The 27,333-nt window shown below is 35.9% G+C and overlaps 1 long non-coding RNA gene across 1 annotated transcript; it reads left to right on the top strand.

Moving 5' to 3' along the window:
• The first annotated feature begins 23,543 nt into the window (after window positions 1–23,543).
• Window positions 23,544–25,272, top strand: LOC126874350 (uncharacterized). The gene is made up of 2 exons (XR_007692764.1): window positions 23,544–23,635; window positions 25,049–25,272. It is a non-coding gene; the product is annotated as an uncharacterized LOC126874350 (long non-coding RNA).
• The last annotated feature ends 2,061 nt before the right edge of the window (window positions 25,273–27,333 follow it).

The following is a 27,333-nucleotide window of genomic DNA, read 5'->3' as shown; positions in this document are numbered from 1 at the left end:
GATAATCGTGAAGTATTAAATGTATCTCATCGTAAAAGGTACCGTATTTCTCAACAATTTCAAGAAAAACATCAAATAATCGTTCGTTAACCAAATGTGAAAGAGTTTTCGGAAACGGTTGACACTATATTAGCTCACAGTCAATTCTGTTTTGCTTTCGATGTAGGCTAATTCTCTACTAAAGAGTAGGAGCATAAAGCAAATCATTCATATTTCTATTCTAAATACGAAGTTATGATATATACGAATATTAATCGTCATAGCTTCGTTTATTTTCACAATGGGCGCGTACAGCGAAAAAAATTACAGAAAGAGGAGGGAATGTCAAACTCTATCGCCGTTGCTCTGTTTATACTTTCGCACGTTGCTCTACGACCCTCAGGGTAGACTTCCTCGTCCGCACTCCGCTCAACGCTTCTGGTGTTTATTCGTCCCGCTCTCACTCCGCGACCGCCAGAGCTTGTTTTCTTTAACCTACTATATATATGCTACCACCATCTCGTTCGGTGGTATGAATATTCGTCCTTTGGTAATTCCTCGTCGAAGAAAAGCCAACGCACTACGATCTCTCACAGATATGTTATCTTTGAAATATCTACAGTTCATGATATATATATATATATATTTCCCTGTATATATACATTCCCTATATATATATATATATATTTCCCTGTATATATATTCCCTATATATATATATGTATATATATATAGGGAATATGTATATATATGTATGTATATATATATATATAGGGAATATATATAATATATATATAATATAATATAATATAATATAATATAATATAATATAATATAATATAATATAATATAATATAATATAATATAATATAATATAATATAATATAATATAATATAATATAATATAATATAATATAATATAATATAATATAATATAATATAATATAATATAATATAATATAATATAATATAATATAATATAATATAATATAATATAATATAATATATATATATATATATATATATATATATCGGAGATGAAAGAACACCGGAGTCTGTAATTGAACAATTGTAGTTATTCAATCCGATTGTAATTGTTCGAGAGTTGTGATAATGAGCTTGGGCTCGAGGCGACAGTCAGTCGCCGAACGTAGCCGCGGTCACGGGATGAACGCTTTGCCTAGCAAAGGTATGGAGTAATTCTATAGCTCTCCTTAAAGGAAATATTCGTGGCGACACGCGACAGTAAACATTCCAACGGTTTCTGTCCCGTGGCTCGCCACACGCAGACCCTATTCTTCGAGTAAGATGATTGCCAGATGTCGATGCGTCTCCGCAGTACATGTTCGGCTAGCCCGAGGGCCCGTTATAAATCTTAAGGTTTAGTTAACTAAAGTCCTTCAAACAGACAAACAGTCTTTGTCCCAACTACGGGAAGATAGGGGAGACATATTTTTCAACGAGCAGCGTCTCCCACTAGCAACTTTCCCTCGAGGGCGGCTAGCATCTTTTTCTAACCACCTATATGGAGATTGACCAATTAGCAGCAACGTCAATTTCCCTTACTTTCTGAACGAAGGCTTTTCTCGACGAATCCGATGATCTCGTATCCTTAGACACACCCCATTATAGTTTTCCTCTGTGGCATCATCGGGACGGGAAAGGCATTCTCGTTCGCGATCTCACTGATGAAAGGAATAACCCTTTACGACCAGTGAATATCACGCATCCGACTTAGATTTTGTGAGTACGTTCATCTATCATCCCGTCGACCGCGGATTCGTTATTGAACCTAGGATCATTGTCATTAGTTTCTCGAGTGCCTAACTACCACGGTTACTTGTCCGGCTCTATAATAATCGTATTTGCACTAGTCAATGTCTTCTCTATTGCATAACGACAACGTGTAACCCAAACGAAGATTCGTTTCACGCCCCTAACCCTAATTCTAATGTCCGCTACGACATATATATATATATATATAGTCGGAGATGAAAGGAAAACCGGAGCCTTCCCTTTGCAATTTTGAGGAAGCCTTCTAATGCTTTAGCCTAGATTTTATCATAACTGTAATTAAGCAATTGTCATTTGTAATTGTTTGACATTTGTCAAAGCGAAAGTGGGTTCGAGCTGACAACTGGTCGCCGAACGTAGCCACGGTCACGGGATAAACGTTTTGCCTGACGAAGGTGTGGATCGGTTGCATTGTTCTCCCTAGAAATCACATAGAATTGTACTTTAGAGATGCTGATATAATGAGACACACGTTGTATTAGGAATCAATCTCCAGACAGAAACAGGTCGTCCCATATAACGTAATACGTTATAACGTCATCCCATATAACGTAATAAGTTATAACGTCATATCATATAACATAATACGTTATACCGTCATACCATATAACGTATTACGTTATAACGTTATAACATGTAACGTAATACGTTATAACGTCATACCATATGACGTAATACGTTATAACGTTATAACATATAACGTAATACGTTATAACGTCATCCCATATAACGTAATACGTTATACCGTCATCCCATATAACGTAATACGTTATAACGTCATCCCATATAACGTAATACGTTATAACGTCATACCATATAACGTAATACGTTATAAAGTTATATCATGTAAAGTAATACGTTATAACGTTATACCATATATCGTTACATACATCGACATTCTGTGTTACCACAGATTTTATACGAAATAGTGAAATTGGAAATTGAATACTGTATTCAGAGTTAAAATATAATGCTATATGGAAATGAAATAGCACTTCAAAGACTTGATAGATTTCGTTAATAAAATAAAGCAAAATAAATCTTTAATTCACTCACTACGAATTTATGGTATTGATTAAAATCAATGAATGTAGAGTTACTTCCGATTAAGGGTACAACTGTTATAAATTAAGAGCATAATTACATTGAATTAATGGGAAAATGTTGTTATAAATTATTGGTATAACTGTTAAGAATTAATGATGTAATTGTTTTAGATTTATGGCTTAAATGTTATAAATTAATGGCTTAGAAGGTATAAATGAATAGCTTAAATGTTATAAATTAATAGTTTAAATGTATAAAATAACAGTTTAAATGTTGTACATTATTGGCTTAGATGTTGAAAATTAATAGCTTAAATGTTATAAATTAATGGCTTAAATGTTATAAATTAATAGTTTAAATGTTATAAATTAATGGCTTAAATGTATAAAATAATAGTTCAAATATTGTAAATTAATGGCTAAGATGTTGTAAATTAATAGCCTAAATGTTATAAATTAATAACTTAAATATATAAAATAACAGTTCTAATGTTGTAAATTAATGGCTTAGATGTTGTAAATTAATAACTTAAATGTATAAAATAACAGTTCTAATGTTGTAAATTAATGGCTTAGATGTTGTAAATTAATAACTTAAATGTTATAAATTAATAGCACAAATGTTGTTGAGAATTGTGGATCTTTGAAGTTGAAATAATGTTATAAGAACACTAAATTTATACTGAGGATTAGTTTTAAAACAGTAATATATTTATTTCATGGACGATTTCTTATATATTCATCGATACATACTTGCACGCGTCTCAGCACTTTCTTCTATACCCGACTGTTAACCGACTGAACAGTTTACATTCATCTGTTTTCGAGACGCCGCGCACACACATACATCCACACGCTGATGTTCACATACAAGTATCTCTACTACACATTTAACCCAGTCCAACACAGAAAATTATACATATCTCAACAAATGTTATAAATTAATAGTTTAGACGTTATAAATTAATTGCTTATATGTTATATATTAATGGCTTAAATGTTATATTGTAAATTAATGGCTTAGACGTTATAAATTACTAGTTACAATGTTGTTATTTGATATTTTTTTTTATTTACCTTATATTTAAATTCTTCTTGGATGTTCACTGTCCGGAATTTCAGGCACGAAAGAGCTCGCGCGCGACTTCCGCGTTCCTTATATATCTTGACAAGGTGTCGAGATGTCAATCAAACGTTAACGATCTCTTGACATAGCAAAGGACGGGTTTTCCATTATAACAAAATCAAATTGAACAATTTCTTAATTTTTATCGTAAATTGGCGCCTTCGACGATTTAATACGGTATCCATTTTTATCATTTTAATAGTTTCTACAAACTAAGACTAAATTCACACCTCCTTGATACTAGTTTTCGACTATCAATTAGTTTGAACAAAAAGGGAAAAGAGCCTAACGGCAGTCGATGACATTACTGTGAAATATGTTATGGTATTTAAATAATCAGCCAGATAAAATTCATATTAATCATTATATTATATTATCGATATTCGTTCATTTACTCGTGCTAATTACAAAATAAAATGTTCTCTTTTCTTGAATAACACCTACATCACTGTTACGCCGGGCGACTCTCTACCTGGCCCAGGTCACACACCGCGGGCCAGACAGACACCAGATGTCCGCTCTTCCGTACGGCGTACCCTCAATAACCTTAAGCATCCGTTATAAACCCGAGTCACTTGCCTGCTAAGGTCCTTCAAACCAAACAAACATCTGTTTCCGAAGAATTTCTAAAGACTATTGTCTACCACGGCGGGACAAGGGAAAGTTAGTTTTTCTCACGTACGCTGCAACTTTCCACCCACTAATCACTTTCTCTCGAGGGCGGTTAAGACCCTTCGTTTAACCAATTAACAGCGAAGCCTGTTTCCCTCACTCTCTTAACTAACATCGGCACCAACAAATCCGATGGTCCCGTGCGCTAGACACACCCATCCTTAGCTTTCCTCCGACACAGCATCGTCACTCAACTTCACTTCTTCTACATCGTTGGAAAAGTCAACTACTAATATACCGCTAATGCCCATCGGGGCAGTCTAAGCATAACGCGAAAGTCGGTCTCGGTATTGTCGAGCCTACATTTCCTGTCTTAAATATCTTATAGTGCTACGTCCACTAATACATTAGATCAAATTATAAGAGCCCTGCTCTAACGTACATATATATCTTATCTTCGTGGGATAAGTGATTATCTATCTATCTATGCTCATCAGTGTAATCTAAGTGTTGGAAATATATAATTTATAATTCTGTGAATCACAGTGTTATACAAACTCAATCACCCCTATTATCTCAACGGCAATCAGGGGATCGATCAATTCGTGGTGTCGATTGTTATAATCGTAACGGGGATTTACGACTCCCGTTGACGTCTCTCCTAGCGACAACGTCTCCCCGCGATTGGTCGAATAAACAATCACCGTCTGCGATATTTAAATTTCTTATTTAATGCTTATTTAAAAGTCAGGTACCTTTTTAATTCCTCTCAAGTTAAACGAGTAAATTTACTCGTTATAGTTATAACATAAAATGGCTATTTTCTTCAATACCACTTGCATCGCTGTACGCGATACAGATATTAATTATGTATCGAATAATATGTACCAAGTGGCTGTAATCGCGGTTAGGTATTTCTTCGTTTGATCTATCAAGGGATCTATTAGGCTATTAGCGAAAGACTTATTGATTCCTCAAAGATGTATCTTAACTTAAATCTTAAAGATTAACTAAATGATTATATTTGATTAGTATTCGACAGTGTCTATCATATTCAGCCATCTTCTTTTATAATTTATACTGCTCGGATCAATTATTTTATAATAAATTGCAGATTATGCCACGGTATATTATAAGATATTTGTCTATAGCTCATTTTTTCTAATTCATTGATTTTATTATTAGTCTCGTTGGTTTTTCCTGTGAGTATCTGCTGTACGTACATTGGAAATACATAATGGATACGTACATTATATATATATTTTAAAATATAAAAATAAAAAATTAACAATACTATTATAAATATTGCTATTATAATTAATTAATAATAATTTAATTAGATAATTAAATTAAAATAATTTATAAATATTTAACGTAATAAAATAAAATTTTTTAATAAAATTGATAAAAATTGAATTATCTTGTATATAAGTATATATTAATATATAATTATTAATTTTAAATATATTAATTTTAAAATCTTTATACATACATTTAATTTTATAAAAAAATTAAAATATAAATATAAATATTTTAACTTTAAATTGAAAAAAATGTATTATATATAATTAAATATTTATATATAATAATTAATATAAATTATAAATATTTTATTATCTTGAGATATATAATTAAATTATTATTAATAATAGGTAATATTAATTTATAATTATTTATTTATTTATATATATATACGTCAGGTTTACATTAGAATTAGGGTTAGGGGCGTGAAACGAATCTTTGTTTGGGTTACACGTTGTCGTTATGCAATAGAGAAGACATTGACTAGTGCAAATACGATTACCATAGAACCGGACAAGTAACCGTGGTTACGAATCAATCAATGAACGAATCCGCGGACAACGGGACGGTAGTCGTACGCACTCGCAAAAAATCTAAGTCGGATTCTGTGTTAATATTCGCTGACCGTAAGGAGTTAATCCTTTTTTGTCGATGAGACCGCAAGAGAGAGACTTTCAGACCCGGTGATACCCCAGAGGAAAAATATGACGGGGTGTGTCTAAGGACACGAGATCATCGGATTCGTCAGGGACATCCTACGTTCGGAAAGTAAGGGAAATTGACGTTGCTGCTAATTGGCCAATCTCCATATCGGTAGTTAGAAAAGGATGCTAGCCGCCCTTGAGGGAGGGTTGCTAGTGGGAGACGTCGTTCATGGAAAAATAGGTCTCTCCTGTCTTCCCGTAACTGGGACAAAGACTGTGTATCTGTTGAAGGATTTTAGGTAACTAGATATTAGTGTTTATGACGGTCCTGGGGCTAGCCGATCACGTACTGTGGAGACGCGTCGACATCTGGTAAACATCCTGCCCGGAGAATAGGATCTGCGTGTGGCGAGCTACGGGACAGAAACCGTTGGAATGTTTACTGCCATGTGCCGCTACAAATCTTTCTTTTAAGGAGAGCTATAGGATTACTTAATGCCTTTGTTAGATGGAGAGTTCGTCCCGTTGACCGTGTGACACCAATTACCTCTCAGAGAAAAGACATCGACTGCCGACTGTCGGACGCCAACGCCGCGACGCATCTTAGTCCCCATCAGAGATAAGGCCCCAACCCCGACTTTCGGACTCCTTGGAATCCACACCGAACCCCCTGTGACACCAATTACCTCTCAGAGAAGAGACATCGACTCCCAACTGTCGGACGCCAACGCCGCGACGCACCTTAGTCCCCATCAGAGATAAGGCCCCAACCCCGACTTTCGGACTCCTTCGAATCCACACCAAACCCCCCAACATCCCCAAGCCAGGGTGTATATAAGCCGAGACTTCACCCAGCCCGGGGAGTTCTCGTTCTAGTTGCTGTTCTTGTACAACACCCCTTTCTCTGTTCAACGTTATTCTACTGTAAGTGCCAAAGTCATAATAAAGTCCGATAAAAGAGAATTAATAGTTGGGCTACGACTCAGCTTTCTTTTCTCTCGCAACCCAAGTATCCATTTTACGTGACATTTTGGCGATCCGTGCCAGGATCCATCAACTTCAAGAAAACGAAATTACAGAAGCAGAACGAAATCAAGTTAAGAAAACTGTTAAAGGAGACTATTAAAGCAGCGACTAGTCGGAGTTATCAGGGTAGTTTAGTTTCTAATAATTTGAACAAAAGCTTGGAGAAAACAGACGTTACTGTAGGAAATGAAGAAATGGTTTTGAAAGAATTTTCAAAAGAATTGCAGTCTAATGTAGAAAATTCTTATGAAAAGAAAGTATCAATTGACACCGCTTCACAGGATTATATTTTCATTAAAACAGACTTAATGTTTGATGTCAATAGCTCAACAGAATACCAGAAAGAGTCTGTGAAACGAAGGAAAGAAGATATTGCAGTATTGTATAATGATTTGTCACCATCTTCGTCACAAGATACTCAAAATTTACAAGAATGGTTTGACAAAAAAAGTAAAAGTTTAGGAGAAGCAGAAAAAGATCATAACAAGAAGGATAATATTTCAATGAGAAATATTTTGGACGGCGATACAAATAAAAAAAACCAAATTGAAACGAAGGAATTAGAAGCAGTTAGTAAATCAACTGCTGAAAATGATACAAAATCAATAGACAACGTTGAACAAAATATATCATTAGAATCCATACAAAAAGCAAGAGATAATGCTTACAATAATGAACATTTGCTTATAGAAGAAGACCAAATGATGACAGCGAAAAATGCGTGTGACACTACAGAATCAAAAACTTCAGCAGATCTTATGTCGAGAAAATTAGATGCTAATACACAAGAGAAGTCTTTAGAGAATAAAGATGACAAGAATCCATCTCCATCTATGTTAGATAGTAGTAAACGGAGCAGTCGTTATAATGTTGCTGCAAAGCCTGCTACTTCGCCAAAATTTGAAGAAATTGTTTATAATCAAACCAGACAATCAAACACAAATAAAATTTTGCGAAGCGCTTTAAAGACGAAATTAATCGAAGACAAGTCTGAAATAATTAATAAACAAAAAGCATCGGAAAATGTAGAAAATAAATTTGCCAAAGAAGAAAAAAGAGGTGTTAAACAAAAATCAATTTCAGATAATGAAAACGAAACAACTGATACTCGTCAACGAAGGGAAGTTAAAAGTAACGAACACAGCTAGTGATAGCGATAGGTATAAATCTGTAGAAAATGATAATGCAGTAACGGGTGTAATAGCAACTGATGAAGCGAAACATAGAGGCAGACCTAGGAGATCGGATAAAGTCGAAGTTAAAAAAGATGAAGATACAAGGAAGATCCTACAAAATGAGAAGGGTGGATTAGAAGAACAAAGAAAACTCGAAGAAGATACAAAAGAAGAAACTGCAGAGACAGAAGTCAATTCAAAAGGTATATTAAATAATAAGTGCGATTTACTTGATACCGAAAGAGCTATTGAAATTAATGATACGGTTCAAGATATTAAATTTACTGAAGGTAGAAGCCGCACTCAAAATGATATGGAAGATGTAGTAGAAGATTCACAAGAATTATCTAATAAAAGTAAATTATCAGAAATAAGGATTGCACTTAACAAAATTGAATATACAAAAACTATTTTACGGAATAAAAAGAATTCATTAGAAAGAGAAAGAGGCGTAAGGGAAAAGAAGAAAATGTACAGACAGAAATTATTTAAAAAAATATATCAGATGATAAATGTGATTTGCTTTAGAAAAAAAAAATATTATCCACAAACTACATTAGGAATTTATCTATTTTAGTGAGGAGAAAGAGAAAGGATAGAGGAGTTGATCAATAGACTGTGGATTTTGAAGCGTTTATGAAAAACTTACAATTTTAATAAAATATTCAATGTAAAGTCTTTGTTATAATATTCAGCTAGATAGATGTAGTATCGTGGACGAAAGGCCTAAGAAATATCGGGCGAACTATGAACAATGTCGCGAGAGCCGAGGCGCCGTCGGGCCCATCAATGTGTCATCGGTCTTTTCAAGTGCATAGTTTCGTGGAAAAGACCTACGTGACCCTGGCCACGAGCGCCTGCAGAACACGTGTGCGGTGGGCCTAGGAAAAAGGCAACAGAATGCGGCAACGGCCAGAGAGTGAGTCGAAAAGCAGCGTGCGAGTCGAAAAGCAGCGTGCGAGTCGAGGAGCCGAGTGCGAGCTGAGCGGAGACAGAGGTTGCGAGTGGCGTTGCCGAGAGAGTGTGGATTGCGCTGTTTTCTGTGCGTTCGGCGTGAATAGTTCAGGTTGAACAACAATCGTCTTTTTCTGTCTGATTAACATCTCTATTGTCCACTCTTTTTAAACACATTATATCACGATATTACATATTTTTTGGGGGCTCAGCCGGGATTGGACAAGACAGAAAACGAAACGGTTTAACAGAGCTATTCGAGCTAGTTGTGAATTTACCGGTACGCGGTGCGGTAAAAGACGATATCGTTGACGGTTTAAGTTTGTGTAATGTGAAAAATGGCAAACGTCGGGGACGAGCGATTGTCGGGTGAAGAGGGTTCGACGCTGGAGGAGCTGAGGAGTAAGCTCGTGCGAATGAACCTCCCTATATCGGGTGCGAGGTCAGTGCTGATTGCAAGGCTGAATCGGGCGTGTAGGGCTGGACAATCGTATCGTAAGGGATCGACGGGCGGTGAAGAGCTAACCGGTCAACGAGATTTAGAAAATGTACAGAGAGCTGAGCGTGATTGTAACGAAGATGAAGGTTTTGAGAAAATGAATACGAAGGAGTTGAAGGAGCGCCTCGCTAGTTTGGGTTTAAAAACGACGGGAAGAAAAGTAGAATTACGCGCACGGCTACAAGCGGCCATGCATGGTAACGACGTATCGTCGGAAGAAGAAAGCGACGACGAAAGTGAGGATGAATATGACAAGAAAAACGCAAGAGGATACAAGAGAGATACGCGAAGGGTGTATCAGGACCGTGACGAATGTTGTCGAAGGGCATGCGTTGGTTCGACACTGAGTTTTAGAGACGTCGAAGATGCATTAGAGTCGTTTAGTGGCGACAAAGGTGAAAATGTCGAACGATGGTTCGAGTCGTTCGAGGAAGTCGCTGATACGTGCATGTGGTCGGATGGGCAGAAGGCAGTCTACGCCAGGAAGCTGCTGAAGGGATCAGCGAAAATATTCGCGAGCTTCGAGTGTCATGCCAGGACTTGGCATGAGTTGAAGAGGGGGCTAGTGAAAGAATTTTCGAGGAAAGTCAACAGTAGGCAAGTACATCAGAAACTTGAAGAAACGAAAAAGGAGAGTGATGAAGCATGTTTGGCTTACATGTACCGCATGCTCGAAATAGCCAGCCATGTGGACATGGAGGAGGAAGCAAAGGTGGAATACATAGTGGATGGAATAATAGACGACGAGAACAATAAGGCTGTATTGTACGGCGCTACGTCAATCAAAGAGTTGAGGAAGAGGTTAGTGATGTACGAAGAGCAGAAGAGTCGCAGAGCAAAGTCGATTGTGAAGCCGGCTGAAACCCAGAAGAACGGGAAGCCCAGTCAATCTGTAGATGCAATGAAGAAAAGAAGATGCTTCATTTGCGGTAGTGAGGATCATCTAAGTGTTAAGTGTCCGGAGAGGGGAGAAGGTGTTAGGTGTTTCGAGGGCAGCGGATTTGGACATATTGCAGCGAGGTGTACGGCACGACCGAAAGAGACTTGCATAGTGTCAAGATCCGAAAAAGGGAAGTATGTGAAGGACGTGTTGATAGATGGCTGCAGGTTTGTCTCGTTTCTGGATCAGGTAGAGTTACGGGTTAAACGGGGCGAAGTGACTTTCTTGCGGCTTGACGAACAGACTAACAAAGACGTGTCGGATGTGTTTAGAATTAACGTAGTAGAACAGACTGACGAAACAGACCTAACACACGTACAGGAACCGCATTATCGTGAAGCGATTCGAGATATCGTTAGGGGGTATAGGCCGGAGAAGAAGCGAGACGTCGGAATAACCGCAAAAGTAGTTTTGGAAGGCGACAAGCCGGCAGCGCGAAGATCGCGAAGACTGGCGCCGTCGGAAAGAAAGGAAGAAGATGATCTGATGGAAGTGTGGACAAACGAGGGTGTCATCAAATCGTCAGACTCGGAGTATGCGAGTCCGATAGGTGTAGTTAGAAAGAAAGATTTGTGTGTGCGTGTGGCTAGATGGGCCTTGTCACTAGGCGAGTTTAAGTATCAGGTGTGTCATCGGCCGGGGAAAAGTATGCAGCATGTAGATGCTCCGAGTAGGAACCCCCTGCCGAGCACTATGTATGTAACGGAGAGTGAAGACGGGCTGATTGCACGGTTGAGAAGGGCACAGAACAAGGACATTGAAGTCCGTAGGATTTTGGACGCCGCAACGTGCAGTCAGGCCGATGGGCAGGCAGTAAGAAACAATATTTTGTATAAGGAGTGTAAGGACGATGTGCTAATAGTAGTATCGAAGGCGATGCGGGCTCAAGTAGTCAGGCAAGCGCACGAGCGTGGGCATTTTGAGGTTACCAAAACAGAAGTTATGGTTAAGAAGGACTTCGGGTTCAAGGGGTTACGCGAAAAGGTCGAACACGTGGTATCCAACTGCCTTGACTGTAGCCTAACCGAACGAAACATAGGTAAGCTAGAAGGGAACCTGCGAAATTACAAGAAAAGAAGAAAGCGTGCGAAGCAGTACCGAAGGAAGGACCCGCACACACCTCGATTTTATGAAACCTTGGGTCCTAAACGCCGAAAGTGACGCATCTGATGACAGCGAGATAGAAGACAACATCTGAGGGCAGATGTTATTGCAGGATGGCCGAATGTAGTATCGTGGACGAAAGGCCTAAGAAATATCGGGCGAACTATGAACAATGTCGCGAGAGCCGAGGCGCCGTCGGGCCCATCAATGTGTCATCGGTCTTTTCAAGTGCATAGTTTCGTGGAAAAGACCTACGTGACCCTGGCCACGAGCGCCTGCAGAACACGTGTGCGGTGGGCCTAGGAAAAAGGCAACAGAATGCGGCAACGGCCAGAGAGTGAGTCGAAAAGCAGCGTGCGAGTCGAAAAGCAGCGTGCGAGTCGAGGAGCCGAGTGCGAGCTGAGCGGAGACAGAGGTTGCGAGTGGCGTTGCCGAGAGAGTGTGGATTGCGCTGTTTTCTGTGCGTTTGGCGTGAATAGTTCAGGTTGAACAACAATCGTCTTTTTCTGTCTGATTAACATCTCTATTGTCCACTCTTTTTAAACACATTATATCACGATATTACGTAGATGAAAAAAAAACTGAATTTTCATAGTTACTCATGGCTTATTGTTCAATCGTGCGACTCGTTCAGAGGTAACTCGAGTTGTAAAGGCGACAATTTATTAAAAATGGTATATCTGACGTACGATGCATTTGCTCATGTTAAACTATTTAAATAAGTATAAAAATCACGCGAAAAAAAATCTACTGAGAATAATGTTGAACTAGTTAATAATAATAAATCATATAGTGAAACACAAACCTTAAATCAAGATTTTAAGTTCAAAAAAAAAAAAAAAAAAAAGAAAAAGAAGAAAGAAGTTGATAAAATGACAGCAACATGTAGCAGCAGGCGAGAGAAAATAAGCCAAATTTCTAAAAGAAGAAACGATGCTCAAGAACTCGAAATTTCTCGAGTGGATATGCTAAACAACGAATTTAATGAACAGTTGAAAGAACGTGAAACAGCAATAGAAGACTTACATCAAATGTTAAAGCATCAATCGGAAATTCATAAAGTTACCTTAAATGAAGCAAGTTTGAAAATAGGAGAACTCTCTGATAAAATTAAATGTTTTAAAGGAAAAGATAGCCAGATACCGAAACGTAATGAATTACTCGAAGAAGAACAGAATAAATGGAGAAGTTTAGAAAAAATGATTACAGAAAAACTTGAAGAAGAAAAATCCCGTTAGGAAACAGCTGAAGACGAAGTGAGAAAGCTTTCCAAATATAACGAGCAACTTCTAAAAGACTATCAAGAAATCCATAAAAAAAAAAAAAAAAGGTAAAGAATTAAACATGTACCTCAACTGAAAGATAAAATCAATCGACAGGATGTGTGCATAATAAAGGTAAAGAGAACACATAATGTATTTCCACCAGGGGCGCATGATCCAAAATTAAATAATAAAATAAAAGGTTTTGTTACTGAAAAGTTAGAGAGATTTCATGACAACAAAAGCATTGCCTGTGCAGAGTGCAGTGTATCAATGTGCACTAAAAATGCAAGCAACGTGACGATTACTTTTAGAACACCACAAGCACCACGAAAACACAATCAAGACCAAACAAGATCAAGTTCAAAAGTGAAGTTACGTGAGCTTATTACTGCTAACGACCAAAAATTGAATTACGATCCCGAGCATCAACTCGCTGATCTTCAAGTAGAATGTTCCGACAAAGACAGGACGACACAAGAGCTCGAGAAGCACATAGAGGACATGAAGGAGGAAGTGCAAAAATTAGAATTGCAACTCGACGAGTTACAAAAAAAAAAAAAAAAGTATACTCCTCGAGGTATAATTACTCAGACACGTTACAGCGTACCTTCTTCGTTCCCGGATGGCTGATGTTGATCGTTGACGTTTATAATGAAAGAATTTCGTCAACGGCGCCATCTGGATCCTTGTTGAAAAATTAAAATAGCCGCAACAGCACCATTAAGCTCATCAGCCAGAGTAGCTCTTGTTGCTGAGTCGTGGAGGAATTATTATCATCAACGACATAAACTATACCAGTTCCGGTAACGTTCTTCAGATGGTCCAGGCACTCGAACTCGCAACATCGCTCTCCAACACGGAATTTCTTGCATGTCTGTAGTAAAAAGAAATCGATCAATTGTACAGATCAATCGTCACTCGACTGCTCGAGAATGCAGGTCATCCAGAGAATAGAATAAAGACGTGGAAAAATGTAGTGCGATCATCGCAGTGGGAGGAAATAGGGGGATAGGGACCAAATGAATGAACGAGATGTTAAGGACAACTGACGATAAGTTCTTCTTTTGTCGAAAATTGCATGTTTGTGAATGGTTTGTTAGGTGGTTAGGTGGAGAGAATTGAAGAGTTTGGAGGTGACTGGAAGAGTGTTTTGGGCAAGGTAGATTGCAGAATGGTTGCGGTAGCATTGTGTTAATTATGGGTTTGTACATGTAATCTTTGTATGTATCACTACATACAACCTAACGTATATTTTTAATAATACATCAGAGTTTTAGTTATTTCATAGCTATGAATTTTATACTCTATAATCTTGACGTTTTATTTCACAGAAGCGTTTGAATATCCATAAAAATTAAATGAACCAATGTATTCATTATCTTATAGAGAAGATATATTATTTTTAATTATGTTCCAATTATTTATCATGATCCTGATTTCCTTATTCTGAAAATTTGAAAGGAAGTTTTGTAGTTTGATACTTTCAGCGACAAAGGGTCAATATTGCTTTAGTATATTTCGTCACATATACATGTATATCTATATATCCACCGAAAATGCGCTCTTGTAGACAAACGCTCGATTCGCGTCATAGCTTTTAAAGCTTGTCGCATCTCAATCCGTTGGAAAAAGTTTTTCCTGTAGCATATTTTATTTTTACGAACCAACAAGGTCTTTGTTTATTTCCTTCTTTTTTTTTTGCTCCAATTTCCCCATTGTTTTTTCAAGGATAGTATTTCAGAGCCACTAGTCAAGTTTATTGTAACAATAAACGTATGTTTCGGAAACATTTTGTGCTGTGAAACAGAATACACTAAAGTTTGAAGGTCACATCGATTTTCGAAAGTTTATAAATGGAGGTGTATGACAGTATCACCAGCTGTTGCTGTCCCCAAGCGCCAAAATACGTTCTGACTACTATTTTATGTATCTCACAGAAGTATTTCTTCATTCATCATCTCCCATGCCATCCACCAACGTGTTCTTAACATGTTATCTCCTAGTAACATATTGATGTTGAGTCAGATATCCAACTGAATAATCTTTTCGGTGTCTACTATAAGACATTTAAAACCAAGGTTCGTACATACGTGTGCTTATACGTCAGATGTAATACTTAACACGAAACCTGCTTATATTAATATTAAATTTATGCATAGTAGGATGTTCGACCTTTGTAAAAATGAAATTATAATACATACAGTTTCACCGTGGAAAAGTGAATCTTTCTAGCATGTCCACGCAAATGCAACGGAGGGGAGGACTGTGCATGCACCAAACAACTTTACGTTCGTAATTTTTCACACAAATGTACAACTGTAGGGAAATAATTATCTCTGATTTTTCGGATGTTAGGAATCGACAATATCGCATAACGGAATGCTGTGTTCTACGTATTCTATTTTTGTTACGAAAGTGGTACAAACGAAGTCCACATAAGAATAGTACAACAAAATCGGTTGAGGTTAGGTTATCGTGCAGATATCGCGGCTTTTGCATTGGAAATCACGCAACTGCCAGTCTCGTCGTTCCTTGTAAACGAAAGAAAGGTATTGTCATCGGTCGGAATTAACATAAAACTCGTCGCATGCGACCATATGGCCTGAATGTTGAATAAACGAGAGTAGAGCGCGAGCTATGTGATTCTAACCGTTTAGGCGGAAACTAACGATTGTAACCAGAGCCGAGATATATGCCAATATTACTTTGCTCGACAAAGCGTATAAGATGAGGAGAGAATCCCGATAAGGTAGAACAAGAGACAGATATTCTCTACGTAAAGCAAGTCTGTCAACTAGATTGAAATCCTGTAGCTATAACTACAGTGAATCCATATTCTGGCGAATTGTCTTTTCACAAATGAAGCTTCTGAAGAACGGAATTGATACAATAACTACTGTTCATTCATAACTACTGTTGTAAGAATCTATATATTTGTCTATCTATATCTATATATATCGATCTATATATATTTGTCAGAATGTCATTTTATCAAAAAACCCATCCTCTGTAATCATAGTTTAACGAAGCATAATTAACAGAAGAGGTAGAGCGTTAAGTGGAGATGATTTAATCACAGTTAAGTAGATAAACCTCTATATTAGTCTCTTTAATTAAAATGTCCTACGTTTTATTTGCGTCATTTTTTTTCTTCATCCAATTTAAAATGTTTAAATAACAATAGCCTATACAATATAATTTTATGTAAAAAAATTGATTATACCATGTTTATTACAGATATTTAACATTTTTGTGTACATACAAAATTTAAATTATACCTCGCTTGAGAACAAAAATTCTATTTGTTTTCCTAACATGTACTAATAATTATTGATCAAAGTAGAAAAAGCTGGAGGAGATTACTTAGGAAGATTACTTAGCATCTTATATTCCTGGCAAGGCTCGAACGATTTATCTTCCTTTAGATTTTCCTAAGTTTCCATTTCTCTGACTTGCTATTTTAGTTAGCTTAGTATACGTGCTATACATAGGTATGTATAGTGTCATGATCGCGACAGTCTTGAGTTACCCACGCTTTATCCTCTGTAAACTATTTATAAAAGAAGAACAAATTACATGTTAGAACTTTCATTCAATTTACCAATACAAATAATTTTAAACAAGAAAAAAGACCTAATGCAGTGGTTTCAACTTAAACATATCCAACAGTTATTTACGAATAAATAGTATAAATCTTTTAGCAACATGAAATTCGCGATATTTATTCAAATATTTATATTTACAGTGCGCCATCAGCAAAGAAAACGTGTTTATCGAAACGTGCGCTATCGATTTTATGCTTTTGCCACGCAAACAGGGAAATTGCAACTCAAAATTGAATTCGCACTGCAAAGCGTTGACGTTACGACATCAATTACATACTTCAAAAACACCGAAGGTATCACACGGAATCAGAGAGATTCTATGAGAAGTTAAACGCATAGTCACCCTATTGGGAATAGGATTGCTTTGATTCGAGCTCAAACATAGGGAAAGCTGAAAGAATCTTTTGCGGATCTTCCTTCTTCTCTACGTTGGATTTTATACAAAACGACTTTAACCTTTTCAAGGAAATACGGAAATAAGGATTTTAGATAGAGAGATTTATCTGGAAGGAAATGGATAGAAAACGTAGAACCAGTTCTTGTTGGTTGAAAGATTTTTTCTCTTCGCAGAGATTCAAGCTTTAAAGAACGATCAAATATGTGCGCAGCTGACTTACGCGTGAAGTTATTATTAAAAAAAATTGTTGCATTTAAAAGGATAAATATTAATTTAAATTTAAAAAAATTGTTTGTTCAATTATCATAAGTTTAATTTAAATTTAAAAAAATTGTTAGTTCAATTATCATAAGTTTAAAGATATGTAGATATTGTATTTACATATCGAAAATCAGACAGCAATATTAATTAACACACCTAGTCAAACGCACACGTACTTTAAAACCGTGCTTTAAAATCGATATTCGCTGAAACAATACATCGCTTTGCGCTTCCAATTTGCTTTCGCACGAAGAATTAGTCCACTCATTGTTACCGTCACCATCTCTACCGTAATCTATATTACTCGAATAAATTCTATATCTTGATTGGAAAATCACATATTTTAACGAACTTCCTTATGACTTTTATGACTTTAATTGGCAATTTCCATAATGTTCTATAACTTGACAATAGACTGATAATATTTCAGGATATATATACATACATCATGTTTTTGAGGATTCTGTAGTAAAATAATTATAGGAAAAACAAACTATTTAAGAAAAAATTACCACCTTCGAGTAATAAATTATAGAAGGTTACCAATGTAATTTAAAACTTAAAAATAATCTATTACACGTAACAAAGAAAAAGATTTCTTCGCAAACGGTAACTCGAAAATTACAGCCATTGCTGTAGAAACATAGTTTTACAGGGAGAAGAATTTCGCTAGAAACTCTCGACGATGTCACATCAAGCGAAAATTCAATAAAGCGATTACTAACCATACTACCAGCGGCAATCGTGTTACGGCAATTCGTAAATAAGTTAGTCTTCTATTTGCAGAAACGTCTCTGGCAATATCGTCACACTCTTGATTACGTCGGCGCTATCAAATGGTCTTTGGAAGAAAGTTTTCCATTATCTACTTTTGCCCATGGCGTCGTTCCAACAAATGAATTCGAGTTCTGAATCGCTTTGTCTCGTATTACGACCTTATAACGGTGTTTCTTTAAACTTTAAACGATCGTAATAAATGTATTTACGGACGATGACTGATATCTGGTCTGTCTTAAAGTTTCAACTAATTAGTGCCCCGTTACTTTGGACGTTATGAAATGTTGTATAACCAAAGACTTATCTTCTCTTTTGGTAGTTGCATAAGAGAAGACTGAGCCATTGAAACGCTCGAATAGATTAGCTGATTCGCTTAACGTATTTTTACTTCCGACGAGCTAAACACAAGAGCAGAAAGCACATAAGGAATAATACAGAAACGTCAAACGTATACAGAAATATATTTCGTAAAAGCATTAGTACGTAACATGTCTTTATAATTCTATTTATGTATAGTAAAATGGCTTGTATCCATTTTCATGAATTATAACTGACATTTCAAAGCATTCATGTAGATATGTAACTCTCGTTAATTAATAATTTAACAATGCGTCATGAAACGTATCATTTTCGTTTCTTCCTTTGTTTCGTTATACACGGAAACGAATTTGTAAATAAAGATGTATAATCAACGATAACATATGGCAGCGAGTATAATAACTGTCAGCAAAGGAAGACGTCGGTAAAATGATTGTGGTTGATTTCAGTGTATCGGTAAATAAGCTTTGACAGACGTTGCCGGGGGACTCGGTGTCGGTGAAACCGCGTCGATGAAATGATTCTCAGTAATTTAAAGATAACCCAATTTATTGATCTGTCTCCCCTTCATGGCGTTGTACGTCTCTCTATAAAACATATTCTACCTCGGAGGGCTGAAAAATTTAACTTGGTCTCACTGGACTGGACTGTAAGTAAGAAAATTGAAATGCAAAATCCACGTGTGAGCGCAACGGTTTAGATGGAAAGTTCGATAGGACAATTATGTATATTAGCCTGAAAGAAAGCTCGTGGCTTCGCACGCAACACGTAATTTCCCTCGCTGAAATAATCCTATTACAACGATACGATTTAAAATTTTCCTTAACAGACCTCGCAATGTAATTCTTCATCTACAATTTTTTATTCGGCCTGAAACAAGAGACTTTCGAAGCCTTATAGAGTCTCGCGAATCTAAAAGTCAGGTTTCAACGTATTTTCGCGTCTTATTCTATAATACTGAAGACATTAAAGGTGTTAACGATTATTGTCTCACTATGTACGTACATCAAACGAGTACTTACGTAAGAGACGAATGGAAATGGAAACAGCCGAGAATAATTGAAGATAATTTGAATACATTCCAGGCTATAATACAATTTCTCGTGAACCGTAATTGATTCGCAGAAGGGAATTGCTGCTTCTCACGACTAGCAAAGTGTTTCGCAAAAAAAAAAAAAAAAAAAAAGAAAAATGGTATCGGAAGGATAGAAAAAAAGCGGTGGCCTACATCAAGCAATCTTCATGCCGATAATGCATTTATTATTCAGTTCGTTCATTTTCTATCGCGTAACAGACACTGGGATAACTGACAGAACGAGCGTATAAATCTTGCATCTCTCGACCTGACTTCTCCCGATGGAAAAATATTTACTGGTCTGGAATCGTGCATCGCTAATTAGTAAAAAAGTAATAAGCAAGAAAGCAATTATACTACCGGATTGGTATTTCTATTTTATTGGAGATTAATTAACCTGAGTAAACCAACAAAAACTTATCGAAAATCAATCGAAATTAAATCACCTTTTCAAACAGTCTATAAATAGCCAACTAATATTTGCTGTAATAAACTTCACTTTCGAATAAAGTATACGCTCTATAAATTGTAAATTGATAATTTCGTTATTATATCATTTTTCTTAGTCTAAACTGAATTCAGTGAAAAGAGCTTTCAATTGAATTACACACTTCATTAGTTTATGAATTATATTCGTTACCATACGTACAAAAGAAGGTTGACTGGTTTAAAAATTCAAAGGGTAGAACCTCCAAGCTCACGATTGGAAACAGATTCAGTTCAATGGTTTAATTTGCCATTTAATTGAATTCTCTGGCAATTTCAGCGAACTGTGGGCTTTAGAAGTGTCCAGCATTCAAAGGCAAGACCTCCTCCATCTTTCTCTTTCTTTCAGTTCCAACCTCAAGTAATTGACCTGTTAATTCGACGCTATATTTACATGCTCGCAAGGCATTCAGACGACTTCATTGCGTTAAATTCGCAATTTAGCAAACACGAATGTCTCAATCAATTTGTAGTTCGAAACAAATAAAAGATAATCAATTTTTCAAAATAACAATCGATATGTTCAATGCATTTGTCGATGCATTTGATCGTTATGTTCATTTAGCATTTTTATAATAAAATCGTAGAACACATGTACATACACATAATATTCCATGAAATGATTTATACAGACTATGAGTCTCGTTTTATCATATTATAAAAGAATGAATTTTTCCCAATAAATGTAACTTCATACAAAATCTCGTTTAAAAAATTCAGTTTTTATTCTCATCAAATTAATTTAATATCGGAATATGTCATTTTAGTCGTTATAAAATTTTTACGTCAAAAAGCGTTCACAGATACATATATAAATAAATGTCCAATCCTATGCATTTATTTAAGCTGAAATCTGAACTTAAATATTTATTAACAATATTCTGACGAATATGTAATGAAAGATAAAAGCAGCTTTATTTTCTTTATAGGATGGCTCATGCTTTTTATTCATTTTATGTTTTTCGTTGTCAGCGCGTAACTACCTATCAGCCGCATGAATGCCAGGTTTTACTACTCAGAAGCGAAGAAGCACAGATGCAAATATACGTTACCTTGCATGGAAAGACGTTAGATACATATAAAAGTCATAACGTAGCTATTTACACATGGGGAATATTTATTTTTGTATGAAATATTTTTGCTTCTGAATTCTCATTATAAATGTACGTCCATTTCCTACGTTAAAGTACGTCTCTGCTTTGAAAACCTTCATTTAAATATAACGGTCAACAAAATATTATTAGAGAAATATTAAAACGAGACGCTAAAAGAACATTTTAATAAAGTACAAATGATTATTTATTCTTTATTAAATTGCACTGCTGTAACTCTAATTTTATTAAATTCAAAATGAATCATTTATAAACTGAACCGGAATATAAAATTTTATTCCGCAAAAATCATAAAGTTGAAAGTTAGGAACGAATAACAAATGAATAACCTAGTTTCATTAAAAGGCACGTGTACGCCAATCCGCGTAATAACTTTGACACTCCAATTATTATAAAATATGTATCCTTAAGGGATTTTTTTGCGCGAATGCAAAATACTTTTCATACGTGCAACTGAATAAATGGGACGTGATTTTCAATATTTCTTTTTGTAGAATTTATAACAAAGTAACTTTTTCACAAATGTTTTAGCTAACATTTTTACAACGTAAATGTCTTCTTTTGTAATTAATAATTTCGACATTTCTCTGAACTTTCTTCGTTGCGATAAAAAAATATACAAAGCTTATGACGTGCTTGTTTAAAAATATTTATACGGAACAAGACTTTGAATTTGTCAGACCAATCGTCCTAACGAACGAATAAATTAAACGGCTCGTAACAAAAAATTATTCCTGTCCATGTTTCTCTTTGTAAAAGTAATTCAAGGCAAGTTAGATGAATCGCTGTGTACCCTATTCGCGTAGCATGTGCTTTAACGACCAGCGTGCAAGCGTTAACGGTGTACTTTAGTTTCTCTCTGGTTGTGTTAAGTGTTTAAGTAATGAGCATATACTCACTACGGGCGGTTTGCAGAAGATCGCCTGGCACCACTTCGGCTCCGAATGATAGCAGACGCAGAGACTGCAAACCGCAGGTCCCGGCACAAACATAAGACCATGTCGAATGGTTTCTCCTTGGAAGTCAGTACAGTCGTCGTCTATAGCATCTAAAAACGATTCTCAGCTTGAATATCTTTGCCATTCGACGGTCGTACGCGCAGTTACGTTAACCGTTTTAACGCCACTCAGCGTGATCATGCTGTACGCGTAGTGTGGTGAACTGTGTCGCGATGTTTGGTTACGATTGTCAATTCACAACGCGCTCGGTTCCGAACGTAGCTTGTCGCTAGTCATATCAGAGTTTCCTCTCGTAATTACTTTTCTTTCAAATAATCGTAAACCAAATAAAGAAAAAACTAATGTATAAATTACCTCTTGAATTGGAAAACCAATTACAGAACGTCACACAAACAAAAGGTAAAGCACGAATATTTGGCAACCTTTTGACTCTTTAGTGTAACGTTTCTGATATAGCTGATGAAGTGAAGCGTGAACGCGTTGAACGGTATGTTTCGACAAAAAAAAGAGCAGTGCAATCGAGTTGATCGGCACTTCTCGTAAATAAATAAACGAAGCGCTATTGCGCTTCATGGTACAATCCGATACGGATTTTTAAAACATCCCTGATACTGAAACGGCTAATAGCGTTACGAAAACGATAGTGCCAGGAAATTTTTGTTCAACGGATCCGCATTGCGGCTGCCACGATGCTTCTACGTAGCATTGATGCTTCATCGATGAAGCACGATTGAAATTGGATATTCGATTTCTTACTAGGGAGAGAGTTTTCATATCGTGTTTACTGTTTCACTTCGCAAGTGTGCTTTACACATTGTTGTATATTGTATAATAATGCCTATATATTGACTAATTTATCAATTAATTAAATCAGAAATTTGATGCAATATAAAACTTGATTAAAACAGCGATTCATTAGGAAACGAGAATAATGATGCAAATATTTTTTGTAGCCATTATATAGGGTTTCGATCGCATAATTAATCAGTATCTACTTACCAGTCTTTAACGGAAGGACAAAAAGAAGAGCAGACGGCACACAGACCGCAATCATGATCATTTTCAAGTAGAATCTCAAACTGCCGTACATCTTCGAAAACTTCGTTAGTCGTAAGGGATCAAAGGATGATGTCCGCGCTGCGGAAAATAGATGAGAAGCGGCTATTTCAACAACCACCGTGTAGGTACTGCACTAGCCAGAAGTATCTGCGACAGAAATCAGAATACACTCGTTTTCGCATGGTTGGATCAATCTCGCGTGGGACTAACCTGATTGAACCTAACGCGGGATAATTGCTCAACCCACGACTTTAACCAGCCCGCTTGATTCTCTGTAAATGCTTGAAATTGACGCTTGGATTCTTTCCAGATTAACTAGCTTTGCCCCTCCCTCCCTTTATCTATTTTCTTAGATCGACTTAGACTGCCACAACATATTATCTTTCTTCTTTTCTTTTCTTTTCTTTCCTTTTGATCTTTTAAAGCCCTAAATCGCTGGCTATTTTGTATACTATATATTTTGTACACTCAATTACTCTGTAAGTCATAAGTACATATGTTTTACAACGTTATTTGTCATATTTCAGTTAAACCCCAGAAAAGCCAGAAATATATTTGCAGCGTGTTTTAACGCGTCCCTGGCAAAGATCTCAAAAACGAGTTGCGGCACAATTTAAAGCGACAAATAGCACCGCGTATCTCGTTGTGGTAACACACTGTTCGCCAGCTTTTTAAAAGCGCTCTCCGTCTGCTTTTTCCTCTCTTCCCTGTCTCTTCGTTTTTCCTTAAGAAGCGAAACCATTTTCGCGAGGACGAGAGTACGGAAATGACGTACTGGCAATTTTGTTTTGTGATAATACAAGCAGCTCGGTTTCAGTGAATTAAACTTGACCCCAAGCTTCTACTTATCTACCTTCCTTTCCTTTATTTTCCCTTCTATATCTGTTTTGCGATTTTCCACATTTCCATCACAATAAACCATGTTTTTTCTCGATTTTACATGTTAGCCAATGATTCACGGCAAATGCGTCGACTGTAAAAATATTTGTAGTTGCAATAGCAACAAGTATGTTTTCTCAAATAGAAAATATTGGGAGCGTACACGCTGGCAAAACAATTCATGAATAGCTCGTCCTCTGCTTGTTATTTGTTTCGATACTGTTAGCAAACAAATTCATGAAACATACTGGTATAGCGTAAAATGAACATAAAAGTTTTGCATACACTTGAGAGCTGAACTTTGGTTGTTATACGTATATTATACATATACGCACACAGTTATGTATATGTATATATATATAGAAAATTCCTTAGAACTTTGAGCTTAATAACATATTAAAATCATTAACATTAAGGAGGTGAACTTTACTTACCAATTACCAAAGTTTCTTCCGCCAAATAATACATAAAAATTGAAAAAGATAATGTAACTAGTTTTAACTTTTTTTTGTGTTATAATTTGAATCACTCGATTTATCCGACTGACGATGGTCGATCGCAATCTCAATTTATACGTATTCTCATCGCATGAAATAGATCACATGAGGGATTTTCAAAAGTCGATGGAATATTAATCGCGATTAATTATTTGTAGGTGTATTCTGTGCGGCTAAAGCAGTCACCTAATGAATTATTGAGTACCAGGAATGTTAGCGGTAAACAGGATTGCGGCTATGAATGATTCTCTAATGTCTATATTAGAGATGAATTTGATAATTTATCCTCATAATATGCAATCCGCTTTTAAGTGGAAATCATAATTAACAATTTCTGTTTGATTAAATATGAAGAGCAGATAAATCGATACGCTTAAATCAATATTAGAATTTCTTAACATTTTTATCAAATATTTTAGCACTGTAAAAGCGTCGTAGTAGAGAAATATTAGGTTGTTCCAAAAGTTTCTTTCGTTTTATAAGAAAGTAATAGATGTACAACATTTTTCGTTTTATATTATTTTATTGAATTACGTGTGATCCACCTTTTTCCAATTTAATGTAAAATAATATAGAATAACATAAAACAAAATATGTTGTGCATCTGTCATTTCTTTATAAAACGAAAGAAACTTGGGACAACCTAATAGGAATTTACTTTTATTATCCATTATAAAAATGGATTGTTAATCCTCTAGGAGATACGAACAATATAATTGCAATTAATAAGGAATAAGCTAGCATAACTTAAACCAGCTTTTGCAGAAAGCTATTAGCTAAAGATGTTTATTAAACAATGACAACATGAATTTTCTTAAGTACCCCACTTGGTACTTAATTTACTTCGTAAGTACTGTGTGTCCTAGCCTTCAAGGGATGCAATTTTAACCAGAATGTTTCACATTACTTACCCGTATTATTTCCTTGTAATATAATTTATATTTACATTATCTACGTTACGTTACATTCTACGCGTTAATGTAATGTGATTTTTATTTCTAATCGAAGTTATTCAAAATTTGTAGTATCTCAATAAAAAATTAACAGCCTGCAAAAACTTCACAGAAGCATTAGTATCTTCGAAACTATTGAATTCAAATGGCTAATATTCCTTAACAATATGCACTCGACGACGTTTATCGAGAGAAGTATGTGGCGTAATAGTTAAACTTTCAATTCATATACATATATCGTTTATGAAAAAGTAGTCATTCTGCTTTTGTGATCTGTGACACGCTATAAATTCTCATAAGCTAACTAACGCGTAATCTTCTGTAACGTATTAATATAATATAGGTATGTATATCTCGACTTTGAGCAACCAATTGGTGCTAAATAAGCTTTAGTACATACTTCTTACACGTAACAAAAGACCAGTTAACATCTCTGCTCTTAAAAGAAAAACGAAAGAAGCTCTGAAAAGTTGCAGAGTTCAGGTCGAATAACACCAGCTCAGATAAATGACCCTCTAACTTACCTTTGTCCTCATCGACGTCAGTGATTTTAAAGCTAGTTATAAAGTGCACTTCTCAGCCAGCGTCCACGGCAGTCAATATTATTTAACGGGTCTTAACGCGATGTAAAAAGGGAAAAAGGAGGAAAGAAGGAACAGGGAAGCAAAGAGAAGAAACGAATTTTTCATTTTCTCGAAACTGGATCAAGTTTCAGGCTGCTCGCCAAAGAGTCTGTAGCTAACGAGACAAGATTAGACAAACCACGCTTTAAAATTGCCACAGAACTATAATAATCCTCGAAATCAATACGATTCGTCGATCCATCGCCTGATTAAAAAATGAGATAGGATGAAGCTCACTAGTCGGCCTTTGAACTTTCAATAGCGCTTACGGCTCGTATACTCTAGTTTGAATGCTACAATGTAAGCCAAGTCAGCTGTAACTAGCGTTCGCGTGATTGTCGCTATCTATTATTCACGCGTTACACGTTCACCAGACAAACGCGTCTACCGGTTGACATTGTTTTCTGTCCTGAGTTTCAAAGCAATTATGTTGCTTCGTGTAATCAAATCTCGCCAAACTAACGATAAGTTCTTGTTTGATCTTACACAGTTATTAAAACTATACAAGTTAAACCAATCTAGCCTAAACAAGTAATGTCGTTATATATTCTTTTTTAAATCTATATATTGTTTAATAAATCGTGGTTAGGATATAGTAGCTGACAAAAATATTCGGATAAATATATTTGTAGAAACATTTTAGGAGTGTATTATGCATAGTGGCACTATTTAATACTGTACTGTGACTATCATGGTCGTGTTGGTATTATTCGAAACTAATCTGAAAATCTCTATGGAATTTGTAAGATATTTAGTACGAGTACTGTGCATTACTGATATGTACACAACCGAGACGAGATAACGAAGGTACTGCTCTCCATCGTTCATCGCTACGCGTTGCTAATAGCAACGTATAATGCATATATA

The sequence above is a fragment of the Bombus huntii genome, chromosome 16 (genome assembly GCF_024542735.1).
Source record: "Bombus huntii isolate Logan2020A chromosome 16, iyBomHunt1.1, whole genome shotgun sequence".
NCBI classification, from domain to species: Eukaryota; Metazoa; Arthropoda; class Insecta; order Hymenoptera; family Apidae; genus Bombus; species Bombus huntii.
This window is presented reverse-complemented; position numbering and strand designations above follow the sequence as displayed.